Source organism: Halichoeres trimaculatus, unplaced genomic scaffold, assembly GCF_033239565.1.
Source record: "Halichoeres trimaculatus isolate MK-OKI-2021-1 unplaced genomic scaffold, fHalTri1.1 fHalTri1_scaffold_18, whole genome shotgun sequence".
NCBI lineage: Eukaryota > Metazoa > Chordata > Actinopteri > Labriformes > Labridae > Halichoeres > Halichoeres trimaculatus.
Genome location: NW_027437196.1, coordinates 6,251,413 through 6,271,443, shown reverse-complemented (window position 1 = coordinate 6,271,443; position 20,031 = coordinate 6,251,413). Strand labels below are relative to the sequence as shown.

The 20,031-nt window shown below is 40.8% G+C and overlaps 1 protein-coding gene across 6 annotated transcripts in view; it reads left to right on the top strand.

Annotated features, from left to right (window-relative positions):
• rreb1a (ras responsive element binding protein 1a) overlaps positions 1–20,031 on the top strand; it is an 86,845-nt gene that overhangs the window by 16,233 nt on the left and 50,581 nt on the right. For 3 of the 6 annotated variants that reach the window (XM_074693109.1, XM_074693108.1, XM_074693110.1), the window contains exon 2: positions 17,862–17,970. The exons of the other annotated variants lie outside the window; for them this stretch is intronic. The gene's annotated coding sequence lies outside the window, so the exon portion shown is untranslated. The remainder of the gene's footprint in view (positions 1–17,861; positions 17,971–20,031) is intronic. 6 annotated transcript variants of the gene reach the window in all.

The window sequence follows — 20,031 nt, the reverse complement described above, 5'->3', positions numbered from 1 at the left end:
TCATCCTAAACCTGTTGCTCCCCTCCTTCTACCTGCTCTTCCTCATCTCCTCTCCTTGTGTCGTATCCTCCCCAATGTTTCCTCCATTCCTCTGTGTCCTTTTCTCCTCTCCTCTCTCAACTTGTTTCCTTGTCTCCTTTCCTTTTTTGTTTCCTCTCAGTGTTGTCTTTCATCCTAGCCTGTTTCCACTCATCTCTCTTATATTATCTTACTTGTTTCCTCGTATCACATTTTTCTCCTCTCCTTGTCCACTTGCGTCTTCCTCTTGTTTCCTTTCCTCAGATCCTTTTTTTGAACTCTGAGTGTGGAGTGTGTGTGTGTGTCTCTCTCTCTCTTCCCAGACATGATGTTGACTAATTACCATTCTCATTGAGTTGGGTGTCATTGATGACACACACACACACGCGGTCGTTACACCATTGAGAGATTTAAAGGATTACACTCACACACAGGACACACACACACTCCTGCTGAAGTGAGGATGCAGTTTTTAGATGACAAAATATGTGTACGTGTGTGTCCATCACACACTCACTAATCACAGGTTCTGTCCATGAACCCTGCCCTCACACACACACACAGCAGCGTCACTATGATGACACACAGACACACACCCGGATGGGATGAAGCATCCTGACATCACCTCTTCACAGAGAAACGTCTAGAAGCTAAATATTTGATTCCTTATCAGTGAAAGGGTTTAGGATCTGTTGGTCTGTGGAGGAACTGTTTGTGATTCAGGGCACAGTGTGTGTGTGTGTATGTGTGTTCTTAGACTGTGTGTGTGTGTGTTTTTAGAGTGAGTTTAGTGTGTGAAGGTTCAGAGCGTCTCTGTTCTCAGTCTGCAGACAAAACGTCCAAACACAGACGGATTCACGAGGACACGTCTTTAATCTCACGTTCTTATTGCTCCTTTAATTCTTTGTTGTTTGTGAACGGCAGCACTGAACTTTAAGGTAAATGTTTATCTCAGAGTTTTGATCTAAAACACTAAAATCCATCATTTGTGTGTGTGAAAGTGTGTGTGTGTGTGTGTTTTAAGGAGGGGTCAAACGTGTGTGTAAGAGGCGTGGTCTCAGGTGTGTGTGTGTGTGTGTGTGTGTGTGTGTGTATGTATGGGGGGCTTTGCAGCTGTAGGTGTGCCCACCAAACTCCATTCAGCTTTTAGTGAAAAATACAATGAAGTCTCCCCTGGGAAAGTGCTCTGGTGGTACACACACAAACACACACACCTATGCATAAACACACAAAGGTGTGTGTGTGAGTGAGTGTGTGTGTGTGTGTCGCCCCGGAGGCAGAGACACAAAGAGGCTCTGAGTCTTTTCACTCAACTGAAACCTGGTCCTCCTCAGCACCACGCCCTGCATACACACACACACACACAAACACACGCACACACACACACACACACACTCAGGATGGAGCCGGGTTTTCTTCTTCTCCTCTCTCACACTACATTTCTTCATCCTCTTTGTTTTCCTCTCCTCCTTTTCTCCTCCTTCTCTTTTTCTTCCTCCTCTCTTTGTCATCTCCTCCTCCTCCTCCTCTCCCAGATCTTCTTCCCTCCCACTCTTTTCTTCTCCTCTTACTCCCTCTCCATCCAATCCATCTTCCTCATCCTCCCTACTTTCCTCCTTCTCCCCTTCTATCTTTTTTGTGCTTTTTTCTCTCCTTCTTGTCTCCTTGTTTTCTTTTCTTCCTGTTTTAATATTCTTCTCCCTTTTTCCCTTCTCCTTCTTTTTATTTTCTGGTCTTCTCCCCATCTCTTCCTCCTTTTCCTTCTGTTCTCCTTGTTTCCTGTCTTCTCCCTTTTTGTCTTCTCCCTTTCCTCTCCTTCTGTTCTTTTTCTCTTCCTTTTTCTCCTCCCTCCTCTGTTTCTCTTTATCCTCATCCCATCCCATTCTGGTTGTCCTCTTTCTTTCCTTGTCTTTCTCTCCTTCTCTCCATCTTCCTCCTTTTCTTTTTCCTCTCCCTCATCTCCTCATTCTACCAATTTTTCACCTTTTCCCTCCAACTTTTTTGGTCTCTATCCTCCCTTGTTTCCTTTCCTTGCTCCTTTACTTCTTTCTTGTCACTCCTTTGTCCTCCTCTTGGTCTGCTTTCCTCCTCTTCCTCAACTGGACTTTGACCTATTGTGTAACTGTGAGGCAGCAGGTCCAGTCAGCACAGATTAAACCTGAAGCAGAGGATTCTGGGTAATGAAGTCCTGTTTAATTCACGTTTCCGATTCAACAAACAGACGTCTTCATTTTTTTCTGAAGGGGAAGTAAAGATGGTGGAGAGATGAAGGTTGAGTAAGGAGAATACCGCTCGCCAGCCGCAGAGCTGCGCGCTGCTTCCTGCTTCCTCTCCAGACAGGAAGTGAAGGATACGGCGTGTTGTTTCAGCATCTCTGCGGCGCTGATAAGCAGCTATAGGAGCGTGATGGGGGATAACAGAGATCAGAGGAGCCCAAAGAGTTGGACTTTGTCAGAGTGTGTGTGAGTGTGTGTGTGTGTGTGTGTGTGTGTGTGTGTGTGTGTGTGTGTGTGTCAGTAACACATTAACTGTTTTATCTTCAGCAGCCCTTTGCTCTCTGTGTTTTAAAGATGCTGTAAAAAATCCTGGTGGTAGGAGAACTTTGGAGAAGAGGAAACAAAGGGAGGAGGAGAGAGAGGGGGAAAGGAAGGAGACATGGAGTTAGAAAATGAGACATAAAGGAAAGGAGCTAGGAAGGAGAAGAGAAAAGGAAAAGTCAAAAGAGGCTGAGTTAAAGCAAAGTTTGATGACTTTAAACTGGTTTAAACTGGAAAAAGTTGGTCTCCCGGGCAACAGCAGCTGTTCCAATGGCTAACGCACACACAACACACACAGAAACACACACACACACACAGCTGTCCAGTGTTGGAGGGAGGGTTGGAGGCAGCAAGGACTCTGATTGGTGGATTGCGCGGCCTTGTACTTCGGCCTGTATCAGAAAGAAAGAAAGAGGATAAAAAGAAGGGATATGAGGAGAAGGGAAATATAAGGATATAAGAAGATAAAATAGACGGAGAGAAGGGAGGATGCAAGGAGAGAAAGAAGGAAACAAGGAGAGAAGAAGGGATACAATGAGAGGAAATACAAGCAAAAAGGAAGGATAAAAGAAGAGGCAACAGAGGAAGAAGAAAGGGCTCAAGGAGACAGAATAGAAGGAGAAAAGAAAGGAAACACAGAGAAAATATAACAGGGTGTCTTGAAAAGTACTAAAAGTTGATAAATCAATTTTGGGAAAATTAAGGGCCTTAAAAAGTATTAAAAAGTCTTAATTGTGGTTTTATGAGGTACCAAGTTTCATAGGTATTCAAGCTTTGACCCAAAAAATATCCATGAATAATTATGTTCCCCTGATTGGGACGTTAATTCACACATTCAGCTGATAAAGTTATAAAATAGAATAGAATAGAAAAGAATAGAATAGAGTTACTTTATTGATCCCAAACTGGAAAATTGTTGTGTTAACAGCAGAAATTGATGGAGTCAGTAGAAAAATACAAAAATAAAAAAGAATAAAATAAAAAAATACATAAAGACTCTAGATACAATAAAATACAACAATAAGGATTGTGAGCAGTATAGACACCAGCTTTACATTAATGTCATTTCTAGTTTCATAAAGAGAAATTAAATACAACATAAAAGCAAATAACACAATCTCCGGCACATGTCCTAAATTAAAAAAAAAATGATGAAATTATTTCTCGTTTTCTTCAGCAAGTTGGCCTTGAATAACTGCTGTTTCTTGTTGTGGGAGTGTCGGTAAACCTGCCTTTAGTTTCATTTGTTCTTTCAAGCTTTATTCCTCCTTACCTTACATCATTTCTGTAAAAATGTAAACTACAACTGTTAAAAAGAGGATGCCAACAACAAGTGAAAGTTGCGATAAAGTCTTAAAACTTTTTCAAAGGTTTTTGAAAAAGTCTTAAAAAGGTATTGAAATCAACCTCAGGATTTTAGCACATACCCTGTATAAGGAAAGAAGGAAGGACACAAGTAGAGGGAGGAAAGGTGAAAGACAGGGAATTAGATAAAATGGAGGCTACAAGGAAAGGAACTAGAAAGAAAAAAGGAAGGATTCAGGGAGTGAAAAATATAAGGAAAGAGGGAAGGACTCAAGAGGATATGAGAGAAGGAGAGAAAGGGATGTAGGACAGCCACAAGGAGAGAAAAGTCAAAGGACACTAGGGTATAAGGAATAATACAAGGAGGAGGGAAAGAAAGAAGTAGGGAGTGGATTGAAAGAATGACAAATTAAGAGATGGAGAGAAATGTAAGGATGGGAAGAAACGAAGAGGAAGTGCAGACAGAAAAATGGTACCAAAAGAAGAATAAAAAGGATTGATGACTAGAAAACACAAACATGGCCCAGAGGTGAAATTCCAGGACTGACTTACCTGAGGTGACACCAAGCAGCTGCCACCTGTCACTCAGACAGGCCACGCCCCTAACTGTTCAAATTAGGAGCTTCATAACTTGAGCTGATAATATATATTTTAACATGGGTTTCTATAGGGGATGTATTCCTTTGGGAACAGCCTCTAGTGGACACTTGATGAACTGCAGGTTTTGGGACCAATGCTTCATTCTTCTTGCATAGGACACCATTACTTGATTTTTAACAGTGTTTTAATTCTTTAAGTGTGTTTTCCAGACTTTTGTGAAGCTTGTGTGAAAAAATCCCAAAGTGATGTCACACACATCAGCGTCTGCTGCAGCTCAAAGTACGACATGTAAGACGTCCTTGCAGCCAGCTCCTTATCTCCAGGCTACACTGGCTGCAACCAGAGAAACACACCCAGGTTCCTGATAGGATGTAAAGCAGGGAAAGTGCATTATGGGTAATGTTGGCACCAGGTTTTGAATTAGGGATGTAATAACTTCTTTATCCTCCTTTTTTCTTGTTCGCTTTTGCTTTCTCTCATTCGGTAAATCTCTCCATCTTTCTTCTTCCAGTCTATCTCTTTCTTTATTTGTGTCTTTCCGTGTGTGTGAAGAGCAGAGGAGTAAATCTCTCGTTATTTACTGATTCAACGACACACAGTTAATGTGAGTCAGATTTTTATCTTGTCATTGATTTAAAGTGAAAACACACTTTGGCTGCAGAGTCTTACAACAACAGTTTAGTGAGTGTGTGTGTGTTAATGTGTGTGTGTGTGTGTTGCCTTGAGGCCCCGCTGCATGCTGCTACACGCCAAAGCCGGTTTGAGCTTTGGACCCATTCAGCACACACACACACACGTAGTCGTCAAGTATTTCAGGTGATGAAAGAGCTGTGAGGGTTTACTTTGCATACAGAGATGGAGAGAAAGAAAAGAGGAGGAGGAGGAGGAGGAGGAGGAGGGACGGGAGGAGTCACACCCAGATTCTATTGTTGTTGTAACTCCAGGAGGAGGAGGAGGTTTTCTCTCCCTGTTCAAACATTATTAACAGATGAAGGACATTTCTCACATTATTGCATTGTCTCATGCAGAGTTCCCAGACTTTATTTAGAAACCGACGCAGAAATCTGTCTTCAAATATTAAAAACTTTATTTAAAAAATGTGTCCAGCTCACAGAGTTGACGCAGATGCAGCAGGGTGAATCCTAAATCAAATGATTGTTCTGTGGTTTTCCAGAAAGAGGAGGTCAAAAGGATGCAGAAATTACTACATCATGAGTCAGATGTGTAAGATAATGAAATCATGCTTTGTCAGGACTTTGAGCAAGACTACAGCAGAAGACTCCAAAAATGCTGTTTTTTAATGAGGTTTAACTTTTAAATTATCAGTTTTTATTATAGAGTTTGGTTAGATGGATTCCACTATCAAATTCAAAACGTAGCTGTTACATTCCTGTCTTATCTCTCATAAAAATATTTCATCAGACTTCACATAAGCCGCGTTTCATTTCCTTAATATACCCATCACTTTGTAGTCAAACCACAGTAATGTGGTTATACGTGTTCAGGTACCTTTTTGACAGTGACATAAATGTAAACACAACTTTAGCCTGATTTTCTTAACCCCCAATTGAGTCACACAGAGAAACTTGCTAACAGTATTTTTTAGAATAGAATAGAATAGAATAGAACAGAATAGAATAGAATAGAATAGATCCTGGATCCTGTCTGCTCACAGCAGGTGAAGCTTTTCCAATGTGGCATTGGTGTCTGATGTTAGCTCTGTTAGCCATGTCTGGGAATAGCATGATGCTATTCTGCCTTCTGGTATTCCCTCTGTTGCTGGGTTAGCACAGCTAGCTCGTCCATCTTATTGGGGATAGATCTTACGTTCCCAATAACGATGGATGGAAGGACAGATACATGTCGTCACTTCTTAGCTCACACCTAAGAACCAGCACGTCGTCCTCACCTTCTCCTCACCTTGTGTGAAGACATCAGGCCTTACACCAGTTAGCATTGACATGCTACAGGCTGCTAACAGCTGAGTTCACATGTATACAATGAGGCCATGGCTACATGTAGGATCTCTAGACAAACACAGGAGAAAAAGTAGTAAAAATATCACTGAAGACACAAAAAGTTTGGTGTCCATGACCAACAAATGAACCATACAAAGTAATGATCCACTCCGAATACAAAGATTACGAAAAAGAGACGAAAAAATTATGTGAAACAGACAAAGAAGAGAGAGCTGCTGCAAAAGGCAGCCATAGCCAACAGGGCGGTGCTTAGCAACCAGAAAAGAGAAAGAAAAAGAGCCAGAAACAAATGACTTTGCCAGAAAAGATCTCACAGTCATTTATGTGGATAAGGAAAAAGAGATGCACATCAGGATGAAATGATCCAGACTTTAAACAGCTACTAAGAAATATATAAATAGTCCTACTAAACCCCATTCAAAAAACGACCATTTCTAAAATTTTCATTTTCTTGACCTGACAGACCCAGTCAACTTAACTTTTTTCCCTCCTGCATCATTTTGTTATTTCAGCATCTTTTTGAACTCAAAATGGTTAAGCCAGTTACTTTTAAAAATGTCTGCTTTTTGAATGGAGTTTGGTAAGACAGACTGGATAGCAAAAATCCCCAACTAAGTAAATGTGTTCATCTTTTAGATTTCATACAAACCACATTTCCCTTAGAAGTCTAGAAAAAGGTCTTATTACAAGAGATAACAAATGAAAAGTAAGACCTGGAAACTTTGCAAGATGTAAAATAACCAGCCATTTGGCTAAGAAAAAAATGCATGTCAGGTTTTACTCATTTAAATTCAATTAGGCCTTGTTTTTGATTCTAAATATAAAGAAATAAGCAAATTAAAACATTTTGGTGAACTTGTCGGGTAAATGTTGCTCATATCTAGTCTTATTAGACAGTTTTCTAAGAAATGAGACAAATTAAGAAAAAAGAAATGCAGTATTAGGCTGTGAAAACTACCTCGCTTATTTTTAGTCACTTGCCACAAAGTTTCACTGCGAGGCACAAAACAACACTTCAAAAAGAAGCCGAAATAAGAACACAGTGGTGTAGATACAAGAAAAGATATAAGTTGAGGTTAGGTAAGTCTGTTGGGGTGACAACATGAAGAAAGTTTAAAAATACTCATTTTTTTTAAATAGACTTTGGTTTAAACTTTCAGAACGTGTCAGTTCTGAGTCTGCTCGTCAACCAAAGCATCCCTCAGCTCGTCTGAAGGATAACAGCAGCCTGTTGAAGCTGTGGACACACTGTGTTATGGATGTAGCCAGCTGTGTGTGGTGTGTCCCTCCCACTTCTCGCTAACACACCACTTTCTGTGAGCCTCCAAATATGTCGACTCTGGCGTGTATGTTTGCCTTGTCATACCCACACATGCGTTCACACACACCCAATTGTGTTAGCAGATATTGAGACGGTGTGTTTGTGCGCCAGCTGCTGTGTGTGTGTGTGGATTTATGGACTATGTGAGCTGTGCAGAGGATGAATGTGTCGCTTGTTAAGAAGAGAGACAACTGCTGGAGGATGATGGAGGGAGGAGGAGGAGGAGTCTGACTCCAGGGAGGGATGGAGAAGTGATGGAGGGCTGAGAAGAGTAAAACAAAAAGACAGCAGATAGTTTCATAACCTCAGAGGAAAACAAGTTTATGTTTTATTATGTTTTATTTTTAAACAAGGAGAATGGGGCGTTGAGAGGAGGGAAGGGAAGGTCAGTTTGACCAACAGGGACTGAAACAGGTTTAACTTCCTGTAAACTTTACTTTAAGTAGCAAATGTATGAAAGCTGTGTGGGTCCAGGGTGAACCAACGTGTCACAAAAAACTCTAATTTCATGATTTCAGGGATTTTTCTTGGGAATAAACACACGCAGGTGACTGATTCTGCCCAAAACAGGAGGTCAGGAAGGGGCTAGGAGCTGAGCTGCCACCAGCATCAGGCCCTTGTGAACCTGAGTGTGGTACACTTGTAGTCACATTGGCCCAACAAACTGGACTTTATGATCGAAGCGTGCTTAGGTATGGTTCAGATAGCCAGTGACCACGCCCTTACAGGACTAAAACTTACTGATCTAGTGAAGTAAGCCAAAAAAAAAAGCTTTTGTAGGGTTGAGGGCCTGCCAGCCAAGCTGATGCCACTTGAACTTCCTTGCAACAATCCTGGTACAGCAAAAGCTAAAAACAACAGTTAGAAGACTTTAAATCTGTGAGTTCAAATCTGACATGTATTCAATTTATAACCGACTAGTGAAGTGGTTAAAAATAAATAAATAAAAGCACTCAAAAATGGTCATAAGTGTAAGAGTAAACAGACTGGCCTTTTTATTTTTTTATAATTTTATTCTATATTTTACATTTTGCTGTGCAAAACAGTGTTGTTTAATTAGCTCTGTAATGAGAGAGATCGGTTTGGCATTTATTTGGGATACATTATGGTTTTGAAAAAATTGAACTACAGAAAAATAATTGTTAGACTAATCATCTAATTAATCGTTAGATTAGTCGACTAATCGATAAAATAATCGCCCGATTAATCGTTTTAAAAATAATCGTTTACCCCCAGCTCTATTTTTGACCCTTACTTTAAAAAAGTGGATTACTTGCAGGTATTAATATTTGGCGACAGTTCTCTGTTGTGGGAGCTCTTTGTCCTTCCTTTGTGCCTATGTTGAATGCTAAAAGCTGGAGGCAGGGAGAGCACACTTCCACCCTCTTCCATGTGCATATGTGCATATATTGAATGCCAAAGCAGGGAGAGCATCAGCAAAGATATGGAGCCAAAACAATGACTTTAATGATAAGTATTGAAAATAAAATTTGGCAATTAAAAAACACACTATGAAACTGAAAAAATAAGAATTTGCATTAAAAAATGTATATTAGAAAAAACTATAATGACATCAAAACAGGTAATGGCATTGATAATGTTTTGCTATTGTTAAAAACACAGACATCGAATGCAATATATAATTTATTTTTCAAAAATTATTTTGCATTCTGATATTTTTAAAATAATAATATTTACTTTATGTCACTGTTTTATTTTAGTTTTTTAAGTTTTTTTTTCACTTACTGTCACTTTTAGCTCTTTTTAGCTCCTTACAAATAGTAACCAGGGACAGACATTTAGCATGTTCCTACTAAGGTACAAAATTAAATCTGCTTTACATTGAAATCTGGATCCTCTGTGCACATGTGTGTGTGTGTGTGTGTGTGTGTGTGTGTGTGTGTAGTCGTCATGTGAACATCTGCTAACTGCTGTTCTACAAACAACACACACACACTGCTGAAAATGGAGGCAGCACAAGTGTTCTGATGTGTGTTCGCTCCAGGTTAGCATCTGCTGATCTGAGGCTGTGAATGAAGCTTTTAGGGGGGTCAGAAAGAGTGAAAGCGAGACAAGGAAACGCAAGTGTCTGCCACACAAACACACACACACACACACACACACACACACACACACACACACACACACACACACACACACACACATGCACACACAGAGAGGAACATGCACAGGTTGATGCAGCTTGTCCAGGTTAGCATCTGTTAGCGTGCTCTGAATGAATAGAGGCCTCACAGAGGAGAGAGCAGAGGTCGTTGGCTGTCTCCGACACCTGTTAACGTGTGTGTGTGTGTGTGTGTGTGTGTGTGTGTGTGTGTGTAAGTGTGTGTGAGACAGCTGCTTTGCACGTTGACAGAGACCCCCTGCTCTGACTTATTGCCCCCCCTCCACCCGTCCACTGTGGCTGTAATTACAGAAGGGAGGAGGAGGAGGAGGAGGAAGAGGGAGAGATAGCCGGCGATGGGGAGGAGGAGGACGGTACATTTGGTTTATTAAAAGTCAGCTGATGTGAATTTTTGCAGCATTTCATTTTTCTCCTCTTTCCCATGAACATTTGAGGAATCAGGCTGCGCTCTTAACAGGAAGTAAAACTGCTGTGTCATGACGGTCTGAAGCAGCACTCGGCGTTCCCATGACAAACACTGACAGTGATTGAGATGAGCTGAAAAAATGCAGAAATGGACAAAGTAAGAAGAGGATTTTTAAAAAGAATGAATTCATATGACTGTACTGTGTCAGAAAAGTAGGAACACACATGGAGGTGTGCTCACCCCACCTTAGGCCTTGGCTTTATTGTATGTACATGAAACAGAGGGAAAGTATACTCTCCCTATCTTTGGCTTTGGCCAGGGGGAGGTGTGCCCTACCTGCCTTCACTTTTCAGTTATGTACATAAAGGGAGGGTGTGTGCTCTCCCTGCCTTGATTTTTCATGTATGCTTGGGGAAAGTGTAAAGGTGTGTTTTACCTGCCTTGGCTTTTGATGTAAGCACATAAGAGCCTGCCTTCTCTTTTCACTTATACACATCAAAGAGGGGAAGTGTGCTCTCCCTGCCTTGATTTTTCATGTATGCTTGGGGAAAGTGTTAAGGTGTGTTCTACCTGCCTTGGCTTTTGACGTATGCACATAAGAGTGATAGAAGGTGAGCTCTACCTGCCTTCACTTTTCACTTATACACATCAAAGAGGGGAAGTGTGCTCTCCCTGCATTGGTTTTTCATGTATGCTTGGGGAAAGTGTTAAGGTGTGTTCTACCTGCCTTGGCTCTTGATGTAAGCACATAAGAGCCTGCCTTCACATTTCATTTATACACATCAAAGAGGGGAAGTGTGCTCTCCCTGCATTGGTTTTTCATGTATGCTTGGGGAAAGTGTTAAGGTGTGTTCTACCTGCCTTGGCTTTTAATGTGAGCATATAAGAGCCTGCCTTCTCTTTTCACTTATACACATCAAAGAGAGGAGGTCTGCTCTCCCTGCCTTAAGCTTTGGCATTTTATCTTTGTGTTGCATTATGTGAAAATGCACACCATAAAAAGTTAGTTTCTTTCAGTCTGGGTGCACAGAAAGGTTTTTTAACCCGTATCTTTTCTTTGTACGTCATCATATTTGAGGTAAATCTTATGTGAATCCATGACTCAGCATCTCAGAGAAACTGCTGCAGTCTGAGAGTCTATAAAAATCTCTGATAAAGACTCTTTGATGTGACTGAACACATGATGGGACATGAACACAAAGTTAACGTGTAACAGCGTGTTCTGACTCACCTGTGTGTGTTTGAACAGTCGATAAGGATGCTCACACACTCAGGGAAAAAGAGAGACAGAGAGGAGGTGTTCAGGTCCTTCGGGCTCTCCGCCAGGGCCACAGACTCAGGCAGCCAATCCGCTTCCAGGTGACACTGAGGGTGGCGGGCAGCCGGCCAATCAGGGCAGGGAGTTTAGTTAGCGCGTGCAGGAGCGGCTCGTCTGGTCTGACTGGATTCTCTCTCTGACAAGACGCTCGCTTCTGGTCGTCTGTTTTTGTCTCCTTCTTCTTCTTCTCTCACTTCCTTTTTTGTGGCTCCGCCCTTTTCTCTCTGTCTCTCATTCATCTCAGCCTCGCTCGCGCTTCTCCATCCTTTCTGTAGCCGTGTAGATTGTGAAATGTTAAAACTCTGCGTCATTTCTTGTAAATGTGACTGAGGCCTCTACTTTCCTTTCCTTTCTTTTGACTCCTCATCCTCCTTGCTTCCTCCCCTGGTTCCCTCATTTCCCCTCACTTGCATCCTTTTCTCTCATCTGTTGTTTTTTAGCCTTACCTCTCTTGCTCCCTCTCCTGAATTGTTTCCTTCCCTCTCAGTCTCTATCCTCCCTTGAACCCTTCTTTCGTCTCTCCTTGTTTGCTTCCTCTCATCTCCCCATTTGCATCCTCTCCTCTCTCATTAAACCTTCCTCTCCTAGCTTTGTTTCCTCTATTTGCTTGTATTTTTCCTACATTATTTCCTTTCCTCTCTTGTTCTCTCTTTCTTCCTCAATCTTGCATCCTTTCTCTCCTTGTTTCCTTGCCTTACTGGCATCCTCTTCTATGATCTCTTACTTTACATCCTTACCTCCCTTGATACCTCTCCTCAATTGTTTCCTTCTCTCTTAGTCCCTATTCTTCTTTAAACTTCTTTCATCTCTCCTTGTTTGCTTCCCCTCTTGTCTCCTCATTTGCATCCTCTCTTCTCTCATGTAACCTTCCTCTCCTAGCTTTACTTGTTTCCTCTCCTTGCTTGTTTTACGCCTTCATTATTTCATTTCCTCTCTTGTCTTTTGTTCCTCTTTCTTCCCCAATCTTGCCTACCTTCTCCCCTTGTTTCCTTGCTTTACTGGTATCCTCTTCTCTCATCTCTTACTTCCCATCCTTACCTCCCATGATACCTCTCCTCGCTTGGTTCCTTTCCTGTGTTGATGTTTCTGTTTCCTGTCCCTCGTAGTACCTCCTTTCCTATCCTTGCTTGTATCCTTTCTCTCCAAACTTCTGCCCTTTCTTACCTTTCTTATTTTCTGACTCCTTTTTTCTTTTCTTTCCTTTCCTTTTCTCCTCTCCATTGTATTATCCTTCCTTGCCCCCTTCTAACATCTCTTGTTTCCTTTTAACTTTATATCTCTCCTTCTTTCTTTATATCTTTTCCTTCTTTTCCTCCTTTGCATCCTCTCCTCTCTTCTCCCCTCTCTTGTCTCCTCCAGGCTCTCTGCACTTGTTCTTGCCTGTCAACCAAAACCAGAGCAGCATTCTTGAACACACACACACACACAGACACACACGCACACACACGCACATTCCTCATCCTGCTTGGCGAGTTATTTTTACCGCCAGTAGTGTTTCAGGCGCTCTGATGGCCGCCGGCCTGCTTTCACACTTGGAAGCATCTTTTCAGTCGCGCGGTGCTCTCAGGTTCTGCTCCGTCATTCTTCCTGTTCATTACTAGTTAACCCGGTTACACTGTAACACACACTAACCAGCACACACTGACACCACTGCTGGTTAATGTTTTATGACTTATTATAACCTGTGTTTCTGAAAATGAAGCAGACATCTCAAAGAAATTGAAGGCAGCAAAAAACACTGAGCCTGTGATCAGTGTTTTGTCTTGTTGGTTTTATCTGAAAAAGAGGAAACAACCCTGATAAGTAGCAATGAAGTCATCGCATAAAGTAGTTAATATCTAAAGTTAGAAAAGGTTCCTGTGGGCCTGTGAGATGAGGAGGCCCAAATGACGGGCGTAAAAGTGAAAACAACTGACTCACAGGCTTAATGGTCCCAGTTTTGGAGTTGAGAAGTCGTTCTTCAAGTCTGGAAAAGTTGGGTGTAACGTTTAACTGTTGAATTGAAGTGGGATGCTTTCACTTTCACACCTGACTTGAAAATAAATAAATCAAACACCAGATTCTTGCCTAAGTTTCCGAGTTGTTGTGCCAACCTGAGAAAATGTCTGTTTTTTTTCCAATGTTTTTAACATCACAAAAAAGGAGCATGACTTTGAGTTTCCTGATGCTAAGAGGTCTATAACCTGCAAGCATGAGTCATCAGAGTGTATTAAAAAATGGCCTCAAAGTAGAACCAATGAGGCATTTTTAGCTTGTTTTCGCTCGAATGAGTCAGCAAATGCATTAAAATGTCCTCAAAGTTTTGTGATTAGCCCGTCCAAGTTTTTCTAACCAGCCTTATCAACCTAATAGGTCATCACCAGCCTTTTATAATCTGCTTAAATGAGTTTTAATTCTAAGAAGTCACTATACACCCGCTAGCATGAGTCATCAGAAAGAACAAAAACATGGCCTCGAGGTTGCAACAATTAAGCTTTACTAATGAATTAAGTGTCGTTGCATTGATTGGAAACGTGTCAAATACAAAGCTTTGTGTCCATTTCCATCAAAATGCAGACTCGTGCTAGCATGTGTTAGCTTGTTTTTTGCTAGCATGAGTCAGCAAAAGCTTGAATAGTCTTATTTGAAGTTTTATGTTTGCGGTTCCTACTAAGTCTTAGCAACATGACAGGTCATTACTGGCTTTTTCTAATCACTTGTGTAGGTATGTATTTGAATGCTAAAAAAAAGTTGCTAGAAACTGCTAGCATGAGTGATCAAATTTGTCAAAATGGCTTAAAAGATTTTACATGTCTGTGCAGTTTGCCTTTTTGTTATCACATGTCTTTTATTCTTAACAGTTTTGGAAGTTAGCAGGTCCCACTGCTAGCTTAAGCTTTAGTTCGCGCTTTAGTTTTAGTATTTGCTGATGCTAAGTTAGAGATGCTAACATGCGTCATCAAAATTAGCTCAAAAAGTGACGCTAATTGTACTCCCCCACGAATGTATTCCTGTAATTTGTGGGAAAGATGAAGCTAATTTATTCAAAGTTTTGGAAGTTAGCAGGTCCTACTGCTAGCTTTGGCTTTAGTTTAAGCTTTAGTTTTAGTATTTGCTGATGCTAAGTTAGAGATGCTAACATGCGTCATCAAAATTAGCTCAAAAAGTGACACTATTTCAGTCCCCCACAAATTCATTTCTGTAATTTTTCTTTATCAATATAAGCGTCTATTTTTAGGTGTTTTCAATGGTGCAGATGCTAAAATGCTAGCATGAGTCAGCAAAATGATTAAAAACAGCCTAACATTGTATCAATTCGTTTTTAATATTAGCATAGATTTTAAAACAACTACAATGGCAACAAGAGCTCATCCAGATAGACATCCTTTATCTTGACTCAGTAAGATATTTATGTTATAAGATGCTAGCATTAGTTTAAAAACACCTCGTAGCTAATTTGTTCTCCTCATCACTTCACATCTCGTTTGGTCTAATCTCCTGTCAAGACATTATCAGCACTGCGATTTTAAGCTGCATCTGGAGCCGTTTAGCGCCACAAATCTACAAAACAATACAACATGCCTCGTTAGTGGCAGAACAAAGCTAAAGTGAGTTAGCAGGGCTAGCTCATTAGCTGCAGGCTTAGCGGGAGCTTTGTGTGGTGGAGGGAGAACATGGTGATAAACCCAGGGTTAGGTGGGAGCAGAGGCACCTCCCTGTATCAGTTTACACCTCCTCTATCTCTAACAATACTCGACCCATTAACGGTGACGACAGCTCGTCAGCAGACGACACACAACAGGTTTTTAAGCTCCCAGATGAGAAAGATGAAGCTAATTTATTCAATGTTTGAAGATTTAAGATGAAACTCTGCACAACAAGATTCAGTAAACAGGTTACATCGCTGCATTTTCCTCCCTCCTCTTTTATCCATCACCTCATTCCTCCTCTTCATCTCTCTCCTCCTCTCCCTCCATCCTCAGTTGCCTCTTAATTAGTCTTACCAGCTCTCTAAGCTCTTAATCTTTCCCAGCCTCCTCCCCCTCTCTCTTTCCTCCTCATCCATCCATCCATCACTCCTCTACATCTCATCCATCCATCCTTCTGTTTAACTCCCACAAACTGTTGCAAACTGTTGCATCCCATCACCCAGTCATTTTATTTTTGAGTATCTTTTTCTTTTTATATTTTTGTCTTCCTCCATCCCTCCATCAATCTCTTCGTTGAGTTTGTTCACTTTAACTGTAGCAGCAGCAGCAGCAGATTAACGTCTTTGTGCAGCACTGATGCTCAGCCCCTCCTCATCCCGTCTCCATCAGGAGCTCCACGCTGTCTTTAGCCCAGCTTAGCTTCTGTTTACACTGCACATCACCTTTGTTTCCTCTTCTCTTCAGCTGTTGTTTCAACACAAAACAGTATTTACCTCATTAGGGAAAAAAACATAAAGCACTCTGACTTTGTTTGCAAAGTTCTCTCATATTTTTCCTACTTTATGAGCATCCTATCAATTTTTAGACGCTGTGTGTTATCATCAGTTATAATTGGTGATCACAGCCTCTTCAGCTGTGACGTCCTGCAAACAGCGCTGAAAGGATTGTAAACGCCCTCTGCTGGACAAATGTTGACACAATTTCCAGATAACCCAAAGCTTATTGTAAGTCAAGTTTAAAAAAAAAAACTAACTTTTTGAGATTTAATCAACTTAGATGTCATTTTCCGCTACATGTGCTGCAGACAGTGCAGCAAGTATTGTGACACCTGGATGCCCTCTGCTGGACAAACTAAACTATTACATCGTTTCTTGATCACCCGAGCATTGTTTACATCACTGAAGCCCTTTCAAAGCTTCTCTCATTTACATATCTTTGTTACGAACTCATTGTTTACTGCATTTTTTGTTGTGTTATAAGGTTTTAGCATCATCGTCAGTTGCCAGTTCTCTGCTACATGTGCTGCAAGTACTGTGATGTGGGTGCTCTCTTCTGGAAAACTTTTTTAATCACTTCAAGCATTATTAACAGCATTCAAAGCTTTTACTCAACTGTGATGCTCTGTTACGAACTCTGCAGACAGTGCTGCGAGTAATGCAAATTGGGACCAACACCAGATGACAGCTTTTGAAACCACCCCAAAAGTAGATTTTCTATAAAAAAGTAAAGTTAAAGAATATTTTATGGTAACGTAAGACACTACGAAACTTGTGCTGCTCAGCGTGTGCTACAGACAGTGCCGGGAGAATCATAGACTTGGCAGTCAGAGCGCCCTCTGCTGGACAGACTATGTGGTGACATCATTTCCAAGTCGTTTCAAGCATTGTTCCTTTTTTAATTATTATTATTTTTTTATTACTTGTGCTCTTTTTATGAATTTTATTTGAAAAAACAAGTTAATTGAATTGTCAGGAAGACAATCCACCCGGGTCTTTAAAAACTGAAAAACATTATCAGCTAGGGGGTGGACGATATCGGTTCTTTTACAGATTTTTAGGTGCCGATTTTAATTGCAATTTTTCAGTATTGCACATATTTGTTAATTCAAGTTTGCTTTTTTAACACCAGACCATGTGAAAAAGTAGAATGATGATGATGATGATTTCAACAGAACATATCAGGAATCATATTTTCTCCCCAAAATGCACAGGGATCTGAAATCTCAACGTTTTTCTAACCCAGCTTATAAACAAAGACTACAATGAGGGATTTAAAAGTAAAAAATAGAAAAATTTTGAACAAAATGTTCCGACTTAAAATCCTTATAAAAAAAAATTCCAGATACTTTGATACATCTTTTTTTTTCTGTCACCCCTATCATCTACCTCCTTAATATCACCATTTGTCCTTACATAACTGCCCCACAATCTTCTTGGCACTACTTTTTTTCTGACTTTGTCCCTCATACTGCAGATAGCAGGTATCTCATCGTTACCCATAATGCACTGGGGCACAGTTCAGTGATTCTTTGCACTGTTATCTGGCAGCAGTGATTGTATCAACACACAAACAGACACACACCACTCGGTGACCTTTTGTACCTACAGGCAGGGACTCCATCAGGATCAGGTGTGTTTTGTTTAAACTTGACGATCAGGTTGTGTGTGTGTGTGTGTGTGTGTGTGTGTGTGTGTGTGTGTTTTATGTTGATGCTTCCCTTTGCCACACTACAGTTTATTGTGTGTATTAACTGTGTGTATAATACCCTGTGTGTGTGTTTGTGATTGTGTGTCACTGACTGTTTCTCTGTGCTCTCCCCCTGCAGTGTGAGCAGAGGTTGCAGAAACACACACACAACAAACCCCGCCCCCTTCCCGTCTGCCCCGCCCTCTGAGACACGAGCGAGCGAACGAACTTAACGAAAAAAAGGACGGGTAAATATACTCCTCCCTCCTTTCCACCCATCCATCCATCCATCAATCCCTCCATCCTTTTTTACTGCCGGCTGTCGAACAAAACACATCTTTGCCTACCGCGCTTTTCTTTCTTTCTTTTTGTCATTACTTTCCTCATTTTTTAATCTTTGTATTTTTCCCCTTTTTATCTTTCTTGAGTTTTTTTTAATAATTTTTATTTTATGATTTTTTCATCTGTTTTCTTAGATTTTCCTTATTTCTATCTTTCACTTTTTTCTTTTTCAAATTTTGTTTCCTCAACTTCTTTTTCCATTTCCTGTTTTTTCTTGTCTTCTTTGTTTTTGTCTGTATTTACTTTTTCTTTTCCCTCACTTTATTCTTCAGTTAGCCTTCATTACATTTTCTTCTCACAGTTTCTTCACTTTTCTACTTTCATTTCCCCTGTTCCTTTTTCCTGTTTTCTTTTCTCCTACATTTACCTTAATTTCTTTATTTCTTTCTTGTTTTCTTGATTTTCTTTTTTCCTTTCCCTGTTATTTCCTTCCCTTACTTTCTTGTTCTCTTTTTCCCTCTCTTCTTTTTTGCTTTTTGTTTTTCTGTTGTAAGCCTTCTTTCTTTTAAGTACTGCTTTTTCCTTTTTATTCTTTTCTTTTTTTTCTCATCAATTTTCCCAATTTCTTTCTTTTTTCTTTTACATCTTTTATAGAAATATATATTTTTTCTTTCATAGTTTTTTTTCTCTTTTATTTTTTTCTTTCCTTCAAAGCATCTTCTCTTCCTCTGTTTTTGATTTTGATCCTTTCCTCTCAGTTTTTAACCGTTTTTCCCCCTCGCTTCCATTACATCATCACTACCTTTTCCGTTCTTCCACACGCAGCATGGCCGTCATCCCTCCATCGCCGCCCCTCCAGTTCCCCCCTTTTTTATTCTTCGCCGTCTTCCATCCGCTTCATCAGAAATCAGACCCACACACCTATGCACACCTGCAAACGCTCCATCACCTGCTGCTTCTTAGCTGGTCATGTGATCGCTTGTCAGCATCACATGACTTAATGTTTTACTGTTGTACCTGTGACTCTGTTTTCTTTATTCCAGCTGCTTTCTGCTTCTGTTTGCTCAGTTCTCTGATTGTTTCCATATTTTTTTAATGTATGAACCAGGTTATTCTTGATGCAAAGCTCTTATATTTTTTTTTTTTGTAGCTTTGATTTAACTGTTGTTTGCATTTACGGCTGCAGGCCTGAGCTGTGGTTCATTGAGATTGTTTGAATAAGTTTGACCAATGACAGAAATGAAGCTGCTGTGTGATTGGTTGAGGTATTCATGGATTTGAACACAGAGTACAAAGTAAGGAGAGGTCAGATGAGACAGAACACACACACAGGATGAACGTGTGTGTGTTTGTTCATCTGAGGGAGACAGAGCGAGTTAAGGAATCTGCATCCTGATTGGCTGAGAGCTGGCAGACATTTTCCACAGTCAGGCTGTTCAGCGGTTGGCTGAGACTCTCCCCTCCCCCCTCAGCCTCCCGGCTCTGGTATGCCGTACAGTAGAGCTGACACACCGTCGATGCTATCTCAACACTTTATCACGTCGGGTCTAAACTCCACTGCACCGCACCACAAACACACACACACTCACTCACACTCTAACTCACACAGACACACACAGCAAGCAGTCAATCTGTAACCAAGCTGGAGGGTGGAAGCACACACACACACTCTCACACACACAGGGAGAGCAGTGAAGAGCCTGAAAGACAAGATGATGCAAGAAAGAGGAGGAAGGAGGGGGAGGAGAGAGGATGAGGAGAGGCTGGACAAAGTTCTGGTTTAACTTTTGGAAAACATAAACAAGAGTTGAAAGAAATTATGCTACGCACGACTTAATTTATGTGAACAAAGCTGCAGTTTTAATAGGGATGGTCACCTGCAGTTACCACTTATCACCACAGGGGGCACCAGAGAGAACAAACAGACTGAGTTTTCTGTTTTTTATAGATCATAAAAACTTTTAATGAAGCAGTTTCTTTTGATTTAGGAGATGATACTTGAATTATCTTTCAGTTTTGGGGACTGT